This window comes from Schistocerca cancellata, chromosome 2, assembly GCF_023864275.1.
Source record: "Schistocerca cancellata isolate TAMUIC-IGC-003103 chromosome 2, iqSchCanc2.1, whole genome shotgun sequence".
Lineage (NCBI taxonomy): Eukaryota > Metazoa > Arthropoda > Insecta > Orthoptera > Acrididae > Schistocerca > Schistocerca cancellata.
In genome coordinates, this window is record NC_064627.1 from 146261107 (window position 1) to 146283906 (window position 22800).

Here is a 22800-nt window from a genome sequence, read left to right on the forward strand (position 1 = left end):
AGAGAATTCATTTTTAATTGGTAAGTTTTCGTTATTTGAATGTATTTCAGTTCATAGTATCGCACTTAAGCTGATAAAATTAATGCTAAATACTGTATAGTCACTGCAAGCAAAGCTGCGAATCTGCATGTTGGAAAACTGTAGTCTAATTAAAAGATGATTGAATTAAACAGAACGACAGTACAATAAATTTACTTTCGTATGTAGTTCCGTTTCAGCCGCGCTCGCGAGTGGCCGTTGTTAACTGTTGGCGCTGCACTTCAGTGTTTACATCGCTGTACTTGTGCTCCGCCGAGTGCCGTCCGTCCGTTAATCTCCGTGTTCGTTCCTGTTCCTTGTGATCTGATCGCTCTTTCTGGTCTTGCTGCTGCTACTTGGAATTTCGGTTGTTTAACCGAAATTGCTTCGCTGGATTAACCATGGCTACAAACCTCAGAAAGAATACTCTGGTATTTGCTTTTGACAAGGAATCCCGTCCTGTTCAGCCGACATCCCTGGAAATAGATGACTGGATTACACAGGTAATTGGTCTAAATTCTGAAACCGTTCATACCTGGCAACTGGATCAGGAAAAATACTGTGTTTTTGTCAAGTTAATCAGTGCTTCGACTGTTGATAAAGTGTTACGAAAGTGGGGCTATGAAGTAGATTTTGTGCATAGAAATGGTTATAAAAGTAAGGTTTCCATCTATAGAGCAGACATTCATTACAAACCGTTCGTGTCTCGAATCTTCCCATTGAAATTGAAAATGATAAGATTAAGGAAGCTCTTTCAAACTACGGAGACGTTAAATCAATATCAACTGAAAGATGGTCGCCTCGCTTTAAACTGCAGTGTTTTAACGGGGTCCGCTGTGTAGAGATGGACGTTAAGACGAATATTCCGTCTCACATAACAGGTTGTGGGTATAAGGCACAAATTGTTTATACAGGTCAGGAAGCTACATGTCATATATGTAACGAAACCGGCCACTTCAGACAGGAATGTCCGCGGCGAACTGTTGTTCTTAAAAGTAATTTGATACAGCGTCAGAAGCTTACCTTAAATGATCTGTTACCAAAGAATAGGCCGGAACAACTGGTTGAGGATGTTAACGCAGCGGGCCAAGCTGATGTGTCCCTTCACGATAACAGTCGATTTCCCCCGTTAACAGCAAAAGGAAACCCCGTTGCCACTACTCGTGAAACTGAAATGCAACCGAAAAAACGACCTCTGGAGATAACTGATAGTTGTTCAGAGGACGAGCTGTCTTGTCCCACTCCCTCACTTCGCAAGCAAAAACAGTGCGATGAGAAGGCAGAGGAACCTGAAGGCAAAATGCGAATGGAAACTAATGAACAGAAAGATAATACACATACGGTACCAGAAAATGAAGGGGGTGTAAGCAGCATTAATTTGCAAGAAACAACAGGTGCAGTAGCCTATTGCAAAGATCAGAATCTATATGTTAATAAACAAATTCAGGGAGAGGATGCAAAACTGCAGTCTCCATTTGTTTCCCTCGATCAGAAAGTGAGTGAAATTAATAAAGAACGAGGAAGTGGTGGCCAAACTGAAATCACGGTCAACACCTCAGGGCAGGCGCCGGCAACCGAAATTGCTAAAGCGTCTGCTGCTGCTCCAGATAAGACGCGAAGTAAAATACCGACCCAACCAAATGAGAATGTAGCTCTTAACCAAGGGAAGGGAAAATCCAGTAGAGGCGACCCAAGCCCAAAGAATGTTCAGTCCGAAACGGTCGTACACGAATCACTGGAGGAAAAATCAGAAAGTTTACCAGGAAATCAGTCTGCTTGCGGTACAAGAGAAAACATCAGAAGTAGAAAAAAACGGGACAGTAACTAATAAACTGATTGAAGTGTTATTCCATGTTCAGCCTTCCGAGAAAACTGTTATAGCTTAACTGAACCCTGAACCACAGTAAACTAAATTAGTTCAACAAAACAACTACATAGTGACAGCACAATGACGCAATCTTATTCTGTCACCACTATAAACACAAATAAAATCACGACCGGTTTGAAATTATCGGCCCTTAAGGAATTTTTGTACGAATCCGCGACTGATATTGCCCTGTTACAAGAAGTTCTAATTTCGGATTTGGTAATTCCCGGTTTTGTCAGTTACATAAATGTGTCTCCCGAAACAAGTGTTGGAACAGCTATTTTGGTAAGGGAAGGGATTACAGTAAGCGAGGTGGAACGACTGGAATCCGGAAGGGGAATAGGACTAAATATCTATGATGTGACTATCATCAACTTGTACGCCCCTTCAGGAAGTTCTCATCGAGCTGACAGGGCACGTTTCTTCAAAGATGACTTGATATACTTGTTAAGGAAATCACCAAGACAGTTATTACTTGGAGGTGATTTTAATTGTGTTTTAAATCGAAAAGATCAGTTACCTAATTTTAATTTCTCAATTGAACTAAAACAATTAGTTACTGGTTTAGAATTAAAGGATATATGGGAAATCAAATACCCCTCCACTGTTGAGTTCACTTATGTCACGGTAACATCACGTAGCAGGATTGATAGACTATATATTTCTAAAAATCTTGTAACTTCCGTGACAAAAGTAGAAACCATTCCTACGTACTTTTCAGACCATTCAAGTGTCTTAGCTTGCATAAATCTAACAAGACAGCCGGTTCGCCGATTCAAGAATCGGTGGACTTTGAACACTTCCTTGTTAGTAAATCATGATTTAGAAGATCTGATTAAAGAAACATGGGCAATATGCCTGCGAGCCCGTAGTAGATATGCCACTGCTATTGACTGGTGGGTTAAAATGGCAAAGCCAAAGTTGAGGAAAGTTCTTATTCAATACAGTGCCCAGAGCGCAAGGGAAATGAAATGCACTATAGAGTATTACTATTCCGTTTTGAGAGATCTATATGATCAAGTCTCAGCAGGTTCCTCACTTCGAATAGCAGACATAAAAAAAGTCAAAGCCAAGTTACTTAATATCAAGAGAAGTCAAATGGAAGGGTTGAAAATAAAATCGAAGGCAAATTCGGTGTCAGCAGATGAAACTACTTCCCTATATCATTTAGTGAAGCATACGAAAAACGGGAGAAGGACTTTTATTGAAGAAATTCGAACAAAACACGGTACGATTCTCAGAACCCAGCAGGATATCATGGACGAGATTTATCGCTATTATTGCGAGCTATATTCTGTACATCAAAGTAGTGATGCTTCCTTGGAAGAATTCCTTGACATCCTAGCCCCACAGCTGACAGAAGATGACAACGAGAATTTTTTCGAGGTTGTCAGTGAAGAAGACGTGTATGAGACTCTGTGCGCCTCACCACCAAAAAAATCACTAGGACCGGATGGTCTGCCAGCAGAGTTTTACATCCGTTACTGGCCAATAGTAGGTGCGAAAATCACGGACATTGTAAATGAGGTTATTCAGGGTAAAATGATTCCGGCTGAGTTTAAGGAGAGTAAAATTGTTCTGGTGCCAAAAACTAATGGAAACAAAGATTTAAATAATTTTCGTCCAATTTCACTGCTGAATTCTGATTATAAATTAATAGCTAGAATAATAAACAAGAGAATTTCATGCCTTACAGATAAAATTATTAGTCAACATCAGAACTGTGCGCAAGGCAGAACCATTTTTCAAAATCTAGCGGAATTCAGGGATATCATTGCAATAACTTCTGTAACAAACATAAAGTGTGCTTTATTGTTTTTAGATTTTTATAAGGCGTTCGATATGGTAAACCATGAATATCTTCTACAGACATTGAAGAAAATAGGTTTCAACGATAGGGTTATACAGTTGATTAAGAACATAGCAACTGGAATAAATGCTAAAATAGCGGTGAATTGTCAACAATCCAGGCCGATGCAAATACAACGAGGTGTACCTCAAGGAAGTGCTCTGTCCATGTCGCTCTTCGCAATTTCGCTGGAACCTTTCCTCCGACATGTCCATGCTACATTAAAAGGCTTAACATTATCAGGAAACAAAACAGTTATAAGAGCCTATGCTGACGATATAGGAGTCATTATAAGGAATAATGACGATGTAACCACGCTAGCAACAGTGATTGATTCGTACTGTAGAGCATCTGGAGCCAATGCAAATGGAAAAAAAAGTAAGATGTTAAATCTCAGAGGTTTTGATAATGTCAACGTCGAGTGGGCAAAATTAGTCCGACAACATAAAACACTTGGGATCACCCTGACAGCATGCCCTATGAAAATGACGGCTTTAAATTGGAAAGTTGCAGCAGATAAAGTGGAAGGAGCCATTGTAGAGAATTTAACTCGATACATGAACCAAGTTCAAAGAACACAGTATATCAACTCATGCATCCTTGCTAAGGCTTATTATACTGCCCAGCTGTTTCCAATACCGAGATTGATAGCGAGGAGAATAATGTCTAAAATCACCAACATTTTGTGGAGAGGTGAAGTGTTCAGAGTACCTGCTAAAGTAGCCACTTTAGATCCTAAAAATGGTGGACTAGGATTAACTGATATAGCGGATAAAGCCTCTACTTTTTTTGTCAAAAGGCAAGTTAATTTAATAAGAGACTCGCGAGAAAGCATAACCAGCCAACTTTTCGAGATCATTAAACCTCCAAGCCTGCTTCCCCCGATTGACGTGCAGAATATCAACAGTCGCTTACAGCACGTGAGAATTTTCTATGTTGAGTTAAGTTATGTCAGTGTCGAACTCAGGCAGTCCCGACACTTAACATCGAGAGCCATAATGCGGGAACGAAAGAAAAGCGAAGGAAGGAACAAAATAGAACGACAGTTCCCAAACATTGAGTGGACTAAGATTTGGAAAAACGTTAGTTCTAATGTGCTCACGTCTAATATAAAAACGTCATGGTACAAGGCAGTTAACAACATAGTTTGCACCAATGAAAGACTGCACGCAATCGGACTCTGTGAAACAAATTTATGTCAACAATGCCATCTAGTTGACACAGTAATCCATAGATATACTTGCAGTGGTCACATGAATAGTTGGAAGTGGATCCGGGAGCAAATAGCTCTGATTACAAGAACATCCCCTGAGTATATATCGCTGTCATTGATACACAGGCCTGAAGCACGCTATTTCCCAGAAGCAAAAAATAACGCTGTGTACTGGTTGCTGGGAAATTTTGTTAACTACGTCCTTAACAAATTAGGATCCGATAGCATCATAGAGTTCAAGGTACACATGTTGAGTGAGTTCCACAAAACTAGAAGCTATTCGAACCACAAGAAAAAGTTCGGTAATATGTTAAAATTGTATTTGAAAGAATGGGCATTGGTTAATATAAAAAAGAAGACTGTGTTGACAATGATGTATTGTAGTTACCTTAAGGATACTATTTACGATTTTACAGTATATTTATGATGTGTGCTTTTTCTACTTCAGAGAGTAGTGTTTGAAATTTATAAGCTAATGTACAGAACTTATGTGACATTGAGATTGTGTGTCTAATAGTGTCAAAACAGAAAACATTAAAGGTGCATTGTTGGCTTATACTAGAAATTTGGAAATAGACAGTTTTTATAGAAATGTCCTTATCGATTGGTTAAAACCATAAGATTCCATCTGATAAATGTAATATTCAATGGCTGGCACATTGCCCTGTTCATTTTTGCACTGTGATGTGTAAGTCAGTTTCACAGTGAAAGACTGATTCTATAGATCTGATCACTTCAGATACTTAAGATTCAATTAATGTCCAGAAAGTGTTGTTGGAAGGCTAGTCAACTTTATTACTCGTATATATCTCCTTTACGCCATTCTCAAGTATTTCAGAAATTGCCTAATATGATTATTAAATTGTTTCATATTTAAAATTATCCCACCAACTTGCTGATATTCATCATAAAGAAATTATGCTTCTGTAAAGATTGCAGCTCATGTAATTCAAAGTGCAGATTTTACTTCTTCAGGTTGAAGTATGATTATCTTTAAAAAAATTTCTTGATGTTTAACGTAATTCTTTCTGGTAATTTAGTCAGTAACACAATCTTCTGTTGTCTTTCCTTAACGTCAGCGTAACTGAAATGATCAAAACGTTTTGTTTAAATAACTTCATGTATGTATAATTTAGTATGTATTTGGAATGTGTAACATTGTTTTTTTTAATAATTGTTTTTGTGAAAAAAAGTGGCAGAGCACTGGTCTCGTAAACCAGGGGTTGTGAGTTCAAACCTCGCATGAGGCATTAATTTTTTAATACACAGAATTCATTTTAAATTGGTAAGTTTTCGTTATTTGAATGTATTTCAGTTCATAGTATCGCACTTAAGCTGATAAAATTAATGCAAAATACTGTATAGTCACTGCAAGCAAAGCTGCGAATCTGCATGTTGGAAAATTGTAGTCTAATTAAAAGATGATTGAATTAAACAGAACGACAGTACAATAAATTTACTTTCGTATCTGTTTCACTCATTATGAAGCAAGAAATGAATTCGCATAAACATTTTTTAAAGAGGTCTTGCGAACCAAAACAACACAATAATGCAGTATTGGCTTTACACAGTACAGAACCGCTAAATCAATAACTTTCCTCATTCCGTTGTGTGAAGCATATCTGGAATCAGCACCGTGCTCACTGCTGCTACAGAAGGTGTCGTCTGGTTAAGTTGCCAACCTTATCAATTATCTACATTACTGGTCCGCATGGCTCAACGGGCTGGTGCAAGTCTACCAGTCCCAGTAAACAATCCGAGATAATGGGACCTAGGGACCTACAATTTGACGTGGAATCCGAACCATGTGTAGGTCCTGGAGAAACTACACATAATTCAGAGGTGGATGCTAGTTAAAGACAAAATGAACATTTACATGGTACAACCGGCATTCGATCCTGCGACCTTTCTGTTTGTATGTACGCGCTCTATCACTGGATTATCAGCTCCGACAGCGGGATGGGGCAGGACTCACGTTCAGCAAAATCTGAAGGGGTACAATTAGTTTCAGCCAAACAAGGAATGCGGAACAAAGTTAAGAAGAAGATATGAAGAATGGCACAAAATAGGTGGCTGGCCTCGCTATTGACATTGCACACGCATTCAGACACAAACGACTTGTACAAAAAGATCGATACGTTAACGAGACTAACGGAACTTGGATTTCGTATGAGAGCCTGTGAAAGATGGAAAAAAATTCTCCAGATTGACTTCGACTACTGTTTTTAATAAAGCAAATAAAGTCACTATGGAATATGCAAACATCGTGCATTTTTGCGAATAACGTCGCCCAGATTACGGAAAATACTTTGATGTTTTAGCTGATCCTTCTTTTTTTCCGTGTTTGCTTCCTAATACATATATGTGGAAATACGTTTCTGCCTTGAGCTAACGCGAGTTATTCTTATTTTCCAGCCAAACATGTTTTGGCGCAGTTAACACCATGGTCGGTGGCTTCATTTGTTTTCTGTCGAGTGACATGTAAATTTATCGATGTTAGGCCTGAAATGAAACTATTGCTTCCTCCTGTTTTGCTAATGTTATGTTTTGCTGTCAACAATGATTCTTTACCAATCGTTTTTTAAGTTAAATTAATAGTTTTTGAAAATGTTTGAGTGTGCTTTGTAAATTGATAAGTGGGAAAGGGGCCTGTTTATGAAAACTGAATATACTTACTTTTTGTTGATTCTGCTTCCTCACCCCTCTACACCCCCCCCCCCCCCCATGTACCATGGACATTACCGTTGGTGGGGAGGCTTGCGTGCCTCAGCGATACAGATAGCCGTACCGTAGGTGCAACCACAACGGAGGGATATCTGTTGAGAGGCCAGACAAACGTGTGGTTCCGGAAGAGGGCAGCAGCCTTTTCAGTAGTTGCAAGGGCAACAGTCTGGATGATTGACTGATCTGGCCTTGTAACAATAACCAAAACGGCCTTGCTGTGCTGGTACTGCGAACGGCTGAAAGCAAGGGGAAACTACGGCCGTAATTTTTCCCGAGGGCATGCAGCTTTACTGTATGTTAAATGATGATGGCGTCCTCTTGGGTAAAATATTCCGGAAGTAAAATAGTCCCCCATTCGGATCTCCGGGCGGGGACTACTCAAGAGGATGTCGTTATCAGGAGAAAGAAAACTGGCGTTCTACGGATCGGAGCGTGGAATGTCAGATCACTTAATCGGGCAGGTAGGTTAGAAAATTTAAAAAGGGAAATGGATAGGTTAAAGTTAGATATAGTGGGAATTAGTGAAGTTCGGTGGCAGGAGGAACTAGACTTCTGGTCAGATGACTACAGGGCTATAAACACAAAATCAAATAGGGGTAATGCAGGAGTAGGTTTAATAATGAGTAGGAAAATAGGAATGCGGGTAAGCTACTACAAACAGCTTAGTGAACGCATTATTGTGGCCAAGATAGATACGAAGCTCACGCCTATGACAGTAGTACAAGTTTATATGCCGACTAGCTCTGCAGATGACGAAGAAATTGAAGAAATGTATGATGAAATAAAAGAAATTATTCAGATAGTGAAGGGAGACGAAAATTTAATAGTCATGGGTGACTGGAATTCGTCAGTAGGAAAAGGGAGAGAAGGGAACGTAGTAGGTGAATATGGATTGGGGCTAAGAAATAAAAGAGGAAGCCGCCTGATAGAATTTTGCGCAGGGCACAACTTAATCATAGCTAACACTTGGTTTAAGAATCATGAAAGAAGGTTGTATACATGGAAGAACCCTGGAGATACTAAAAGGTATCAGATAGATTATATAATGGTTAGACAGAGATTTAGGAACCAGGTTTTAAATTGTAAGACATTTCCAGGTGCAGATGTGGACTCTGACCACAATCTATTGGTTGTGACCTGTAGATTAAAACTGAAGAAACTGCAAAAAGGTGGGAATTTAAGGAGATGGGACCTGGATAAACTGAAAGAACCAGAGGTTGTACAGAGTTTCAGGGAGAGCATAAGGGAACAATTGACAGGAATGGGGGAAAGAAATACAGTAGAAGAAGAATGGGTAGCTTTGAGGGATGAAGTAGTGAAGGAAACAGAGGATCAAGTAGGTAAAAGACGAGGGCTAGTAGAAATCCTTGGGTAACAGAAGAAATATTGAATTTAATTGATGAAAGGAGAAAATATAGAAATGCAGTAAATGAAGCAGGCAAAAAGGAATACAAACGTCTCAAAAATGAGATCGATAGGAAGTGCAAAATGGCTAAGCAGGGATGGCTAGAGGACAAATGTAAGGATGTAGAGACTTATCTCACTAGGGGTAAGATAGATACTGCCTACAGGAAAATTAAAGAGACCTTTGGAGATAAGAGAAAGACTTGTATGAACATCAAGAGCTCAGATGGAAACCCAGTTCTAAGCAAAGAAGGGAAAGCAGAAAGGCGGAAGGAGTATACAGAGGGTCTATACAAGGGCGATGTACTTGAGGACAATATTACGGAAATGGAAGAGGATGTAGATGAAGATGAAATGGGAGATACGATACTGCGTGAAGAGTTTGACAGAGCACTGAAAGACCTGAGTCGAAACAAGGCCCCCGGAGTAGACAACATTCCATTGGAACTACTGGCAACCTTGGGAGAGCCAGTCCTGACAAAACTCTACCATCTGGTGAGCAAGATGTATGAAACAGGCGAAATACCCTCAGACTTCAAGAAGAATATAATAATTCCAATCCCAAAGAAAGCAGGTGTTGACAGATGTGAAAATTACCGAACAGTCAGTTTAATAAGCCACAGCTGCAAAATACTAACACGAATTCTTTACAGACGAATGGAAAAACTAGTAGAAGCCGACCTCGGGGAAGATCAGTTTGGATTCCGTAGAAATACTGGAACGCGTGAGGCAATACTGACCTTACGACTTATCTTAGAAGAAAGAATAAGGAAAGGCAAACCTACGTTTATAGCATTTGTAGACTTAGAGAAAGCTTTTGACAATGTTGACTGGAATACTCTTCTTTCAAATTCTGAAGGTGACAGGAGTAAAATACAGGGAGCGAAAGGCTATTTACAATTTATACAGAAACCAGATGGCAGTTATAAGAGTCGAGGGGCATGAAAGGGAAGCAGTGGTTGGGAAGTGAGTAAGACAGGGTTGTAGCCTCTCCCCGATGTTATTCAATCTGTATATTGAGCAAGCAGTAAAGGAAACAAAAGAAAAATTCGGAGTAGGTATTAAAATCCATGGAGAAGAAATAAAAACTTTGAGGTTCGCCGATGACATTGTAATTCTGTCAGAGACAGCAAAGGACTTGGAAGAGCAGTTGAACGGAATGGACAGTGTCTTGAAAGGAGGATATAAGATGAACATCAACAAAAGCAAAACGAGTATAATGGAATGTAGTCGGATTAAGTCGGGTGATGCTGAGGGAATTAGATTAGGAAATGAGACACTTAAAGTAGTGAAGGAGTTTTGCTATTTGGGGACCAAAATAACTGATGATGGTCGAAGTAGAGAGGATATAAAATGTAGACTGGCAATGGCAAGGAAAGCGTTTCTGAAGAAGAGAAATTTGTTAACATCGAGTATAGATTTAAGTGTCAGGAAGTCGTTTCTGAAAGTATTTGTATGGAGTGTAGCCATGTATGGAAGTGAAACATGGACGATAAATAGTTTGGACAAGAAGAGAATAGAAGCTTTCGAAATGTGGTGCTACAGAAGAATGCTGAAGATTAGATGGGTAGATCACATAACTAATGAGGAAGTATTGAATAGGATTGGGGAGAAGAGAAGTTTGTGACACAACCTGACCAGAAGAAGGGATCGGTTGGTAGGACATGTTCTGAGGCATCAAGGGATCACCAGTTTAGTATTGGGGGGCAGCGTGGAGGGAAAAATTCGTAGAGGGAGACCAAGAGATGAATACACTAAGCAGATTCAGAAGGATGTAGGTTGCAGTAGGTACTGGGAGATGAAGAAGCTTGCACAGGATAGAGTAGCATGGAGAGCTGCATCAAACCAGTCTCAGGACTGAAGACCACAACAACAAACAACCCCTCTACACTCTAAAGGGTAAGAAAACTGTACTTTTTAACACGCACTGTTTCAGTATTTAACAGATATTAATTTGTTCCGCCATCTTGTTTAACGTAATGCCAGCAGGCTTAGCGTATGTGTGCGTACGTGCCTTGATCTTCTGATAGTTTTTTTTTTTTAATAGTTGAGAACAGGGTTTCATTGCAGAGTGCTATGTATTCGTTGATTTTTTGTTTTCCTTCTCCTACCGTTTTTTTGTATGTGGTAAATTCTTCCTATTATGTATTACTGTAATTGTTGCATTTAAGAATTTTTAGGTCGGTGCTTATGTCTGTTGGTCTTTGAAACAGAGCTGCACGATAGGACTTGTATGTTTGTTTTTGTTGTTTAAAACTGTTTAATTGCAGGAATAAAATATGCCAACAGAATGGCGCCTGCCAAAAATGAATCTCGGGGGACATTTCGTTATTACCAATTTTGGTGCAAAATCTGTTTCAAACACTTGAAGAGTTTGCGAAATGCTTCAGACATGTATATGCGTTTAAGAAAATTACTAAAACAGTAATGTGAAATTATTTACGTAATAAGATAGTGGAAGGGAGACTAGAGAGTTAGGGCTTAGAGAAAGAAAGAGCTTAGTCCATTTTTTCAATTTCACCAGTATATTAAAGCACGGAAGAGATACAATATTTACTACAATAGTAAGTAGGAAAAGCCTAACTCAGTTATACAGCAAAAGAAGCTGTACAGGGAAAGAAAAGCCTCAGTTCATACGGACACAGGGAAAAAAGGCTTTGTCAATTCTATGCTGGGCTTTAAAGTAAATAATGATAAAATTGAAGCCCAAACAAATAGTTGTCAGACATTGTTGTAATTATTTGCATTGTTGGCACTTTAATATTTTGTGTGCATGTCTTTATGTAGTGCACTAAAGTTTCTGCAATACTGACATGGAAATGATGAGCCATTAAGTGATGCTTGCAGAGAAAATATACAAGGACGTCACCAGCTAATGAAGGAAAGAAAAAAATGGCATGGCTGCTTATATGATGTAAATAAAAAGATTAAATTAATGTCTCATGAGATGGGATAAAATTGCCATTGTAGGTTATAATGTTTTGACAACGTACCTGAAGTTACAAGACAAATTATTTTAAAACAATGCAGAGTAATGGTATCTGTAGATTTACGGAATGCTTGTTTATGTAGTCTCATTTCTCAGCTTCCAATACAGTGTAGATCGCCTAAGGGAAGTGACTGTGAAGTAAGTTTAAACAATGCAATCTACAATTACAGCGTTCGAGGGCAAATAGGGGGTGCAATGAAAGAAGTTTTAGTTTGTCGTAATGCATTTCAGGGATGCACGATATATCAAAAAGTAAGATCCAATTTTTAGTGTCTAGTATTGGAACTAGCGGGATGAGATGGAAACATGGGAACAGGCCATGAAAATTAAGTGATGAAACAGTTGATGCCATGAAGCAACATATTGCCTCCTTTCCCAGTAGAAACAGTCATACAAATAAAGTATAGCTCTCTGTATAACTATGTATAAGTAAAATGTTCAGTTTATTCAAAGAGGCCTACCAACAAATAATGCATCATATGTAACATACACACCCCTATTTAATGCGAACTTTAATATTTTCATGGCAACGAAAGATTGAGTAAATATGTAATAATATTGTTATATACTTGTAGAATGCCGGCCACTGTGGCCGAGCGGTTCTAGGCGCTTCAGTCTGGAACCGCGCTGCTGCTACGGTCGCAGGTTCGAACCCTGCCATGGGCATGGATGTGTGTGATGTCATTAGGTTAGTTAGGTTTAAGTAGTTCTAATTCTAGGGGACTGATGACCTCAGATGTTAAGTCCCATAGTGCTTAGAGCTATTTGAATCATTTTTGAACGTGTAGAATATTAATTAAGGTTTGTTGGTTTGCAAAATGTGTGTAACTGTTGCAGAACTAAAAGATCAATAAAAGATTTCAATAGCAAAAAAAGCTGTTCTGTAAAATTTTTAAAACTGGACTTGGGTCATTCATATCTCGTACCCTTCGTTACATATAAGTACAGGATGACACGTTTATTTTCAAAGACAGGCAGCACGTTACCGAAAGTCATGTAACAGATTGTCAGCGAAACAAATGGATAAAATATTATTTCTGAGTTACTGTACGGAAAAAGGGTGGAAAGTTTATGTAAGATTTGATTAATTTCTTTTTGCCTTCCACTCAGCTTCTCCTTCTTCTTCTTTATCGTCGCCTTGTCCCACGTCACGTAGGGTCGGCGTTGCTCTTCTGGATCCATCTCCTCCATAGTACTCCGTCCATTGCCTCTTCCTTCTTCCATCCTTTCTCCCTTAGGTCCCCGGATATCTTATCCTTCCACCTCACCTTCAGTCTTCCTCTCCTTCTCGCTCCTTCAATCTTTGTATCTTCAACTCTGTTTCCAATATATAGTCTTCCCCTATTCTCTGTAAGTGTCCATACCACCTTAGTCTGCTCTCTCATATCTTTTTCCCGGTGGGTCCCACTTTCACAGCTCCTCTAACAAATTCATTTCTAATCCTGTCCTTCCTTGTTACCCCACACATCCACCTCAGCATCCTCATTTCCGCCACATCCATCTTCCTTTCCTGGGCTACTGTGATTGGCCATGTCTCTGCCCCGTATATCATAGCAGGCCTTACCACCGACTTGTACACATTCCCCTTCAACCCAATGCTCACCTTGTCACACAACACTCGACTCATTTTCCTCCAGTTGTTCCAACCGCAATTTATTCGGTCTTGTATCTCGCTTTCCAGTCCTCCGTCCCTCTGCATGTACGACCCCAGGTATTTAAATTTGCAGACCGATTTCAGCTCATCATCCTGCATCTTGCAAGACCTCATCTGCACATCCTTCAGTGTTAAATATTCTGACTTTGTCCTGCTAATTTTCAAATGGTTCAAATGGGTCTGAGCACTATGCGACTTAACTTCTGAGGTCATCAGTCGCCTAGAACTCAGAACTACTTAAACCTAACCAACCTAAGGACATCACATACATCCATGCCCGAGGCAGGATTCGAACCTGCGACCGTAGCGGTCGCTCGGATCCAGACTGTAGCGCCTAGAACCGCACGGCGACTCCGACCGGCGCTAATTTTCATCCCTCTTCCTACAAGTGCCTTCCTCCAATCCTCCAGCTTTTCCTCAAGTCTGTCGATGCTCTGCTCACAAAGAACCACATCATCCGCAAACATCATATTCCACGGCGCTGCCTTCCACTCAGCTGTTTATCTGATAATCTGTTCTGTAATTTCATATTTCAAGCTGCAAATTTTTTTAAATAAATTGTAATTTGTAATGAAAATGAAAACATTGCTCGGATTCAGACTTGTGATAATAGCCTCTCTTCATAATGCAGTGCCGAACAAAAAATGTGAAGCGCCCATAAGGGGAGGAGGAAAGCAGACTTAACGTGTTGAGAGGGTAGCTGCTGTTACTTCAGTGATTACGAAATCGAGTAAAATGTACACAGGCGTTGACAGTACGAGGTGCATTCAAGTTCTAAGGCCTCCGATTTTTTTTTCTAATTAACTACTCACCCGAAATCGATGAAACTGGCGTTACTTCTCGACGTAATCGCCCTGCAGACGTACACATTTTTCACAACGCTGACGCCATGATTCCGTAGCAGCGGCGAAGGCTTCTTTAGGAGTCTGTTTTGACCACTGGAAAATCGCTGAGGCAATAGCAGCACGGCTGGTGAATGTGCGGCCACGGAGAGTGTCTTTCATTGTTGGAAAAAGCCAAAAGTCACTAGGAGCCAGGTCAGGTGAGGAGGGAGCATGAGGAATCACTTCAAAGTTGTTATCACGAAGAAACTGTTGCGTAACGTTAGCTCGATGTGCGGGTGCGTTGTCTTGGTGAAACAGCACACGCGCAGCCCTTCCCGGACGTTTTTGTTGCAGTGCAGGAAGGAATTTGTTCTTCAAAACATTTTCGTAGGATGCACCTGTTACCGTAGTGCCCTTTGGAACGCAATGGGTAAGGATTACGCCCTCGCTGTCCCAGAACATGGACACCATCATTTTTTCAGCACTGGCGGTTACCCGAAATTTTTTTGGTGGCGGTGAATCTGTGTGCTTCCATTGAGCTGACTGGCGTTTTGTTTCTGGATTGAAAAATGGCATCCACGTCTCAGCCATTGTCACAACCGACGAAAAGAAAGTCCCATTCATGCTGTCGTTGCGCATCAACATTGCTTGGCAACATGCCACACGGGCAGCCAAGTGGTCGTCCGTCAGCATTCGTTGCACCCACCTGGATGACACTTTTCGCATTTTCAAGTCGTTATGCAGGATTGTGTGCACAGAACCCATAGAAATGCCAACTCTGGAGGCAATCTGTTCAACAGTCATTCGGCGATCCCCCAAAACAATTCTCTCCACTTTCTCGATCATGTCGTCATACCGGCTTGTGCGAGCCCGAGGTTGTTTCGGTTTGTTGTCACACGATGTTCTGCCTTCATTAAACTGTCGAACCCACGAACGCACTTTCGACACATCCATAACTCCATCACCACATGTCTCCTTCAACTGTCGATGAATTTCAATTGGTTTCACACCACGCAAATTCAGAAAACGAATGATTGCACGGTGTTCAAGTAAGGAAAACGTCGCCATTTTAAGTATTTAAAACAGTTCTCATTCTCGCCGCTGGCGGTAAAATTCCATCTGCCGTACGGTGCTGCCATCTCTGGGACGTATTGACAACGAACACGGCCATATTTTAGAACAATGCGCATGTTTCTATCTCTTTCCAGTCCGGAGTAAAAACATCGGAGGCCTTAGAACTTGAATGCACCTCGTAAGACGCAGCACTCCCTCTGGCCAGGACGGATGCACTGACTCGTTGGGAAGTGTGTCACAAAGCCATTCTATCCTCTATGGAAAGCTGGCCCACAAACGTGGTAACTGCTTTGGTCAACTGTTGTAAAAGATCCTGTTATCCTGGATGTTTGCACTGGGACGGAGCTGACATCTCAGTTGGCCCCAGTCATGCACTATGAGATACGAGGACCTTGATGGCCACGGTAGCAGTTCAGCATCCACCAACAGTTCATAGACACACCTGATATGTGTGGATGAGCAGTTCCCTATTGAGAAATGACAGCATGATACTATCACATGAGAGGTAACACATGAGTGGCAGGATTTCAGTGACGGACCGTTGTGCTGTCAGAATTCCCTCGAGCACTACCAGCCCGACGTGAAGTTATACCCGATGGCTGCGCATACCATGACTGCAGTAGCAGTTCGGGCAGAATGCGGCCGGCCGGAGTGGCCGTGCGGTTCTAGGCGCTACAGTCTGGAACCGCGAGACCGCTACGGTCGCAGGTTCGAATCCTGCCTCGGGCATTGATGTGTGTGATGTCCTTAGGTTAGTTAGGTTTAAGTAGTTCTAAGTTCTAGGGGACTGATGACCACAGGTGTAAGTCCCATAGTGCTCAGAGCCATTTTTGAACTTCTTTGTCGAACGTTCGCCTGTAGTCACGCTTATTTGATTTCGTCACTTTCTCAGTCAACGTAACTGGTATGAGAGCTCCTAGTTCCTTTGCGGCTAACGTTTCCAGGTAATTTTCTTTTCTGGTAGCACTTAAAACAGATTTAACAGAGTTCATGCTGACACTGCACACGAAAGGCGATTCCTGCACAGTAAACAACGAACTCCAAACACAAACTGATGTTTGTGGATATAATTAAATTCAAGTAGTAATGTCTACCAACATTGTCTCTTGACTAGAATACTAATGAGGCGCTGAGAACCATAAGAGACGAAAGCACACAGTTGTCGATCCCACATTTAAGTGAATATCAGAGAAATCAGTGAGGCAGCTATTCGTGAATGTTCATATATACAATATGGGCCATCACAGATAAACCTGACCCATCATGAGACGAACAGATGTCAGAAGCATGAATAAATGCCAGTCTCACAATCGACGATGATGTGCTTTATGATTCTGAATACTGCGAATGGATTACTGTATGATAAAATCCAGAACTTAATATACTACATCTCATTCAAAATCCCACAAAGTTGGTTTTTCTATTAGTATAGTTATAACATACACTGTTGTGCGATCTAACTTTATTATATAGTGAGTGAATTGACATCGGGGGAATGTGCTACCTTCTAGTGGAATTTATACCAAACGAACAGAGATAAACATATACTGCAGTGTGCTACTATCTGGCGGCACTGACGTGAACTTCTAGTAGAGTGGCAAGAGCTAGCATGTAGTTGATCAAATCCGTAGTATATTTGGTTCGTAAAGCAATTGCGCCACGCGAGTTGCGCATGCACAAAAGCTCCTTAAAACACGCACAACGGAAGGTGTGCTCGCGACCCTGATGTGCAGAGTACAGGAGTAGCAATGTTGCGTAGCGCGGTAGTTTTAGTGTCGTGTACTGTATTTCAGCTTACTGCATCTACGAGGACATTATGTTTAACATCACTCAAAGAAAAATAACCTATAAATCAACAAGCTGTCAAAACTTAAAGAGTGTTAACGTGGCCTTGCGCTCTTATACAGTATCCGCTACTGTTGATACCTCAACGTTTTCGATAGTTTTAACTGTGCGATAGTTAGAATACCATTCATGATGGAATTGTCGATGCTTTTCGTTCGTTTCCGAGCCCCTACACCAGACTATTCGCTGCGAAAGAGGTTCATTATGAATATGAACTAGGAAAGGACCTACATCCTAAACATTTTGAATGTAAAACTCATTTCATCAGTGAACCAGACAACTCGTTAATACAGATAAAAAGTGGGAAGAGCAGAAGCTTAAAAAGTAGGGAGGTCCCACTGGTAAATAGCGATCCCCGGAAATCAGCCATACACTAATGCATGTCGTAACCAGTACTGCCTCATTCGTAACGAAATCTGCGACATACTCACCGCGCAGATACGGCCGACGCAGCGCGCCGGTCAATTTCGCAGAGGCCGGACCGGCAACAAACAGATAATCGGATTACGCTTCGAGTCAGCCTGCTGATTACGTGGCCGTGGGCCGTGGGGAAACGACGCAGAAACGCAAAACCGCCGTCCGCGCGAGCGAGCGAGCAGCGCTTGGTTGGCTGGTAACTGGTAACATTTTGACTTGCTGGCCACTCATCTCCCCGCATCCGACCTGACAGGGGTCGGTCGACACTCCACACACACACACAGACACACACACACAGAGCAAACAGTATTTGCAGCCGCCGGCGAAATGAGACGCCTAAATATAGACAGGCGAGCATCAATATTTACTGAATAGCCCGGCCGGGTTGGGAGCAAAGAGCTTCGCAGTTTCAGGTCGGGCTTCATTAAAGGCGACTCGGGCTTCGCTTGTGCACTAGCGTTTTACACCGCAACTGCTGGGAAAGGTCAGATAACTGACCGCGTAGGCTGCTGCATCCTGCCGATAATTAACTACACGTACTAAGCTCCCCTTGCCCGGTTTTGCTATCTACGTTTGTTTCTGTTTAAGCATCTGACCGATTGCTGGACAGAACTCATCTACATCTGCATCATATTCCGTAAGCCACCTAACGGTGTATGCCTGAGGCTATTTCTGCTACAGCTAACTCTTCCCCCCGTTTCATGTTGCGCTCGCGAATGGCGCGTGGAAAGGAAGATTGTCGTTAAGCATCTGTATTAGCTCAAATGATTTTTCTCGTCGCGGTCATATCGCGAGATCTGTGTGGCACGAAACATGTTGCCTGATCTACTCGGAACGTACTCTCACGAAATTTTGGTAGTAAACCTCTCCGTGATGCATAACGCCTCTTTTGTAGCGTCTGCCCCTGGAATTTGTTGATCGTCTCTGTAACGTTCTCGTGCCGACCAAAAGAACCGGTGGCGAAACGTGCCATTCTTGGTTGGATCGTCTCTATCCCTTTTACCAGTCCTAGGTGGCAAGGATCCCATACTGATGAACGATACTGAAGGATCGAACAAGTACCGTAAGGGCCGCTTCCTTCGAGAGTGAATTACGTTTCCTTAAGATTCTCTCTATGAATCTCTGTCTGATATCTGCCTTTCCTATTTTATTTTATCTGTTCATTCCACTTAATATCGCTGTGGACAGTTACTCCTAGATACTTTATGGTAGATACTGTTTCCAGAAACTTGTCAGCAATAGTGTAGTTTTGCAGTAGTGGTTTTCTTTTCCTATGCATGCCCAATGTGTCAGATTTATTTATGGTCAGGGTCAACTGCCAGAGCTTCCACCATTCATCCGTTCTCTGCAGGTGCAGGTCATTCTGCATATCACTACTGTCTTCTGGCGCTGCTGCTTTCTTTTAGACAACCGCATCATTTGCAAACCGTCTTAGAGAGCTTCCGACGCTTTCTGCTAGAGCACTTATAATACATCGTAAACAGTAACATTCCTATCATACTTCCTTGGAGGTGCTCCAGAAATTACCTTTACATCTGTCGATTTTGTTCCGTTAAGAGCGACGTGTTGAGTTCCGTCTGCAAGCAAGTCTTGCATCCAGCCGCAAATCTGATCCGATACTCGATAAGCTCATAGTTGCTTCACTAACTGGCAGTGCAGGACGGTGTCGAATGCCTCCGTGAAGTCAAGGAACACGGCATCAACTTGAGCGCAGTTGTCCACATCCTCGGCCACAGCGGCCTGCAGATTAACATCAACGACAGAGGGCTATAATTGTTTGCATTTGTCCTATGACCCTTGTTGGAAACGGGAATGGCCTGCGTTTTTTTTCCCCCAGTTGTTAGGTCCACTTCGTTGCTGCAGCGATCTACGATGAACTGCTTGGTTGGTTTGGGGAAGGAGACCAGACAGCGTGGTCATCGGTCTCATCGGATCAGGGAAGGATTGGGAAGGAAATCGGCCGTGCCCTTTCAGAGGAACCATCCCGGCATTTGCCTGGAGTGATTTAGGGAAATCGCGGAAAACCTAAATTAGGATGGCCGGACGCGGGATTGAACCGTCGTCCTCCCGAATGCGAGTCCAGTGTGCTAACCACTGCGCCACCCCGCTCGGTGATGAACTGCTATTAGAAGAGGAGGAAGTTCTCGCAAAATATTTGTGTTACGTTCCTCCGCGGTGAAAGTATTTCAGAACATGAAAGTCAGTATTTCGGTCGTCTCACTTATCTTCCGTTTCGGTGCTAGTATGGTCACCGAATGAATGAACAGCGGATTTGGAATCACTTACTGATTTTACGGAAGACCAAAACCTCTTAGGGGTTTTGATTATATTGCATTTGTTGCTAACGATGAACGTGTGCCGCAAAAAATAGATCAACGATTCACGTCTTACTTTAAATTACATAAAGTCACTAGAAACAGTATTAGCAACCCCATGACAGAAACCACCCCATGACAGAAACGTGTTTGCCTCCGTAGCTGATTCCCATGCGAAGGACCCGGTTTCGATAGCGGGCACTGCGAGGGATTTTTCCTTGGTGGCTGCACTGGGACGGGGTGCACTGAGCCCCGTGAGGTCAGTTGAGGAGCAGACTGACCGAGTAGTACCGGCACTAGATGGCGGAAACTGACGGAGGCCGGAATGCGGTTTGCTGAGCCCACGTCCCATACAGCGTACAAGGACGCCATTGGCGGAGGAGGACGCGGCTGTCGGTCGCTACCAACGGGCTCGTCAGGGCTGTGGAGTGAGATACAAGACCACTCAGGCCACTTCCACGTGTTGGCGTACAACTGGTTGCAAACGGTCATGTAGTATTCCAACGCTCACGGAAGTCCTGGCAGTGCACTGATTTGTATGTCCCTGTCGATGGAATCAGCGCTGTACGATAGATCTGTGTAGAGACCTGACAGAATGGCAGAAAGGGTTTATCGTGTCTGGAACAGGGGGTGACCACATAGTGAAAGAAATTGGCCCTATTTGTTGCCGTATTAGCGCGAACTGTGCGACGCATCTGAAAGGAATGCTGTATCACAAAGAGTCTTGTAGGCGGCGTAAGAACAGCAGTCGTGAAAAGATCCTAAGCGACACGGACAACAGAAGAACTTCACTGTCCGCCAGTGGCGATATGTTTCCAAAGGGACGGAAACTGTTGCTGTCAGTGATTACCAGATCCATCCCAACCACTTTCAGAGCGAAAATTGCGTAGACAACTGCATGTAGTGGACATGTGAACTCGCAAAAGGCCATAGGTTACAGCAGCAAATAAAGCAGCACGTCTTTTGAGTCAAACGACACGAAGTTGGCAGTACCCGACTGGAAACATGCAGACTGATCCGACGAGTAGCGATTTGCCTCTCTCCGAAATATGCAAGGTGGCGAGCGCATCGAGGGTTAAACGCCTCATTGGACGGTCTAATGAGGTTTTCAACGCGCTGCACGTGGACGGTGTAGATCCGGCAAGAGGTCGTTTTTCGACGTTTTTGGGGTGTTATTCGTTCCTTGGTCCGGGATCTTTCTCACAAGCTTAGGGGTTTGAGACGACTTGACATTGTCAGCTGCGCGCGAAACTTGACAAGGCGAGTCAACGATTAACACAAGTCGTCAGATTAGCTACACAAATAAAAATGGCCACAATTAACAATTCGTAAACAACACACGAAGAACAGACACACGGTACAGTCACAGTAATGTGACCACTGCATATGTTCATCAACGCGTAATAAACTCTGACAAGCGGGAGGAGGGTGTATAAACCGTGCCGGGGGACGCAGAAAACAGTGCAGTCATTAGAATGAAATTTTCACCTACTGCGGAGTGTGCGCTGATATGAAACTTCCTGGCAGATTAAAACTGTGTGCCGGACCGAGACTCGAACTCGGGACCTTTGCTGTGGCTAAGCCATGTCTCCGCAATATCCCTTCTTCCAGGAGAGCTAGTTCTGCAAGGTTCGCAGGAGAGCTTCTGTGAAGTTTGGAAGGTAGGAGACGAGTTACTGACGGAATTGAAGCTGTGAGGATGGGGCGTGAGCCGTGCTTGGGTAGCTCAGTTGGTAGAGCACTTGTCCGCGAAAGGCAAAGGTCCCGAGTTCCAGTCTCGGTCCGGCACACAGTTTTAATCTGCCAGGAAGTTTCAGTGCAGTCATTGTCGTAGTGAGGAAACGGAGCGATTTACCTGACGCCCAAAAGGGTATGATCAATGTCTTTCGGGCCAAGGTAGAAGCATTCCCTAACCGCGTAAGTGTCTGTGCATGGCTAAATCGTGCTATCCATAACCGGCGCCGAGGCAACTCTGGTGCAACACAGGGCACAGATGATAGGGGGGAACGACGGCTATGGAGATTTGTACGGGCGACTAGACGTGCAGCTGTTGACCAACTGGCCGCCCAGATCAACGAAGAGCCTTACAACAGTGTCTCTTCAACGACCGCTCGGCGAACCTTGCTGCGTATCGCCCTCCGCAGCTGACGCCTGCTTGATGCACACTTGCTGACTGCCGTTTATCAGCGAGGAAGGCTGGAATTTTCACGCCGATACTGCAACTGAACGTCCACTGAGCGGCGACAATTGGTCTTTTCAGATAAATCACGATTTATGGTTTATCGGACAATGACCGTTGGCGTGTACGACGTGAAGCAAGGGGTTCAGGATGGAGCAGGGACCGTTATGATCTGGGGAATATTTTCGTGGGATTCCCTGGGTGATCTTTTCATTCTGGTACGCACAATGGCTTATCTTAAGCAAGCATCAATCCTTGCAGACCACATACACCCCTCCATGGGTCAGTTTTGCTCGACACGATGGTATTCTCCAGCAGGACAATGCCTTGTGTCTCACAGCTCGCATATACATCTACATCTACATCTACATCTACATCTACATCCATACCCTGCAAGCCACCTGACGGTGTGTGGCGGAGGGTACTTT

The 22800-nt window shown here is 42.7% G+C and overlaps 1 protein-coding gene across 1 annotated transcript in view; it reads right to left on the minus strand.

Annotated features, from left to right (window-relative positions):
• LOC126161440 (phosphoinositide 3-kinase adapter protein 1) overlaps positions 1-22800 on the minus strand; it is a 486142-nt gene that overhangs the window by 295040 nt on the left and 168302 nt on the right. The window lies entirely within an intron of this gene.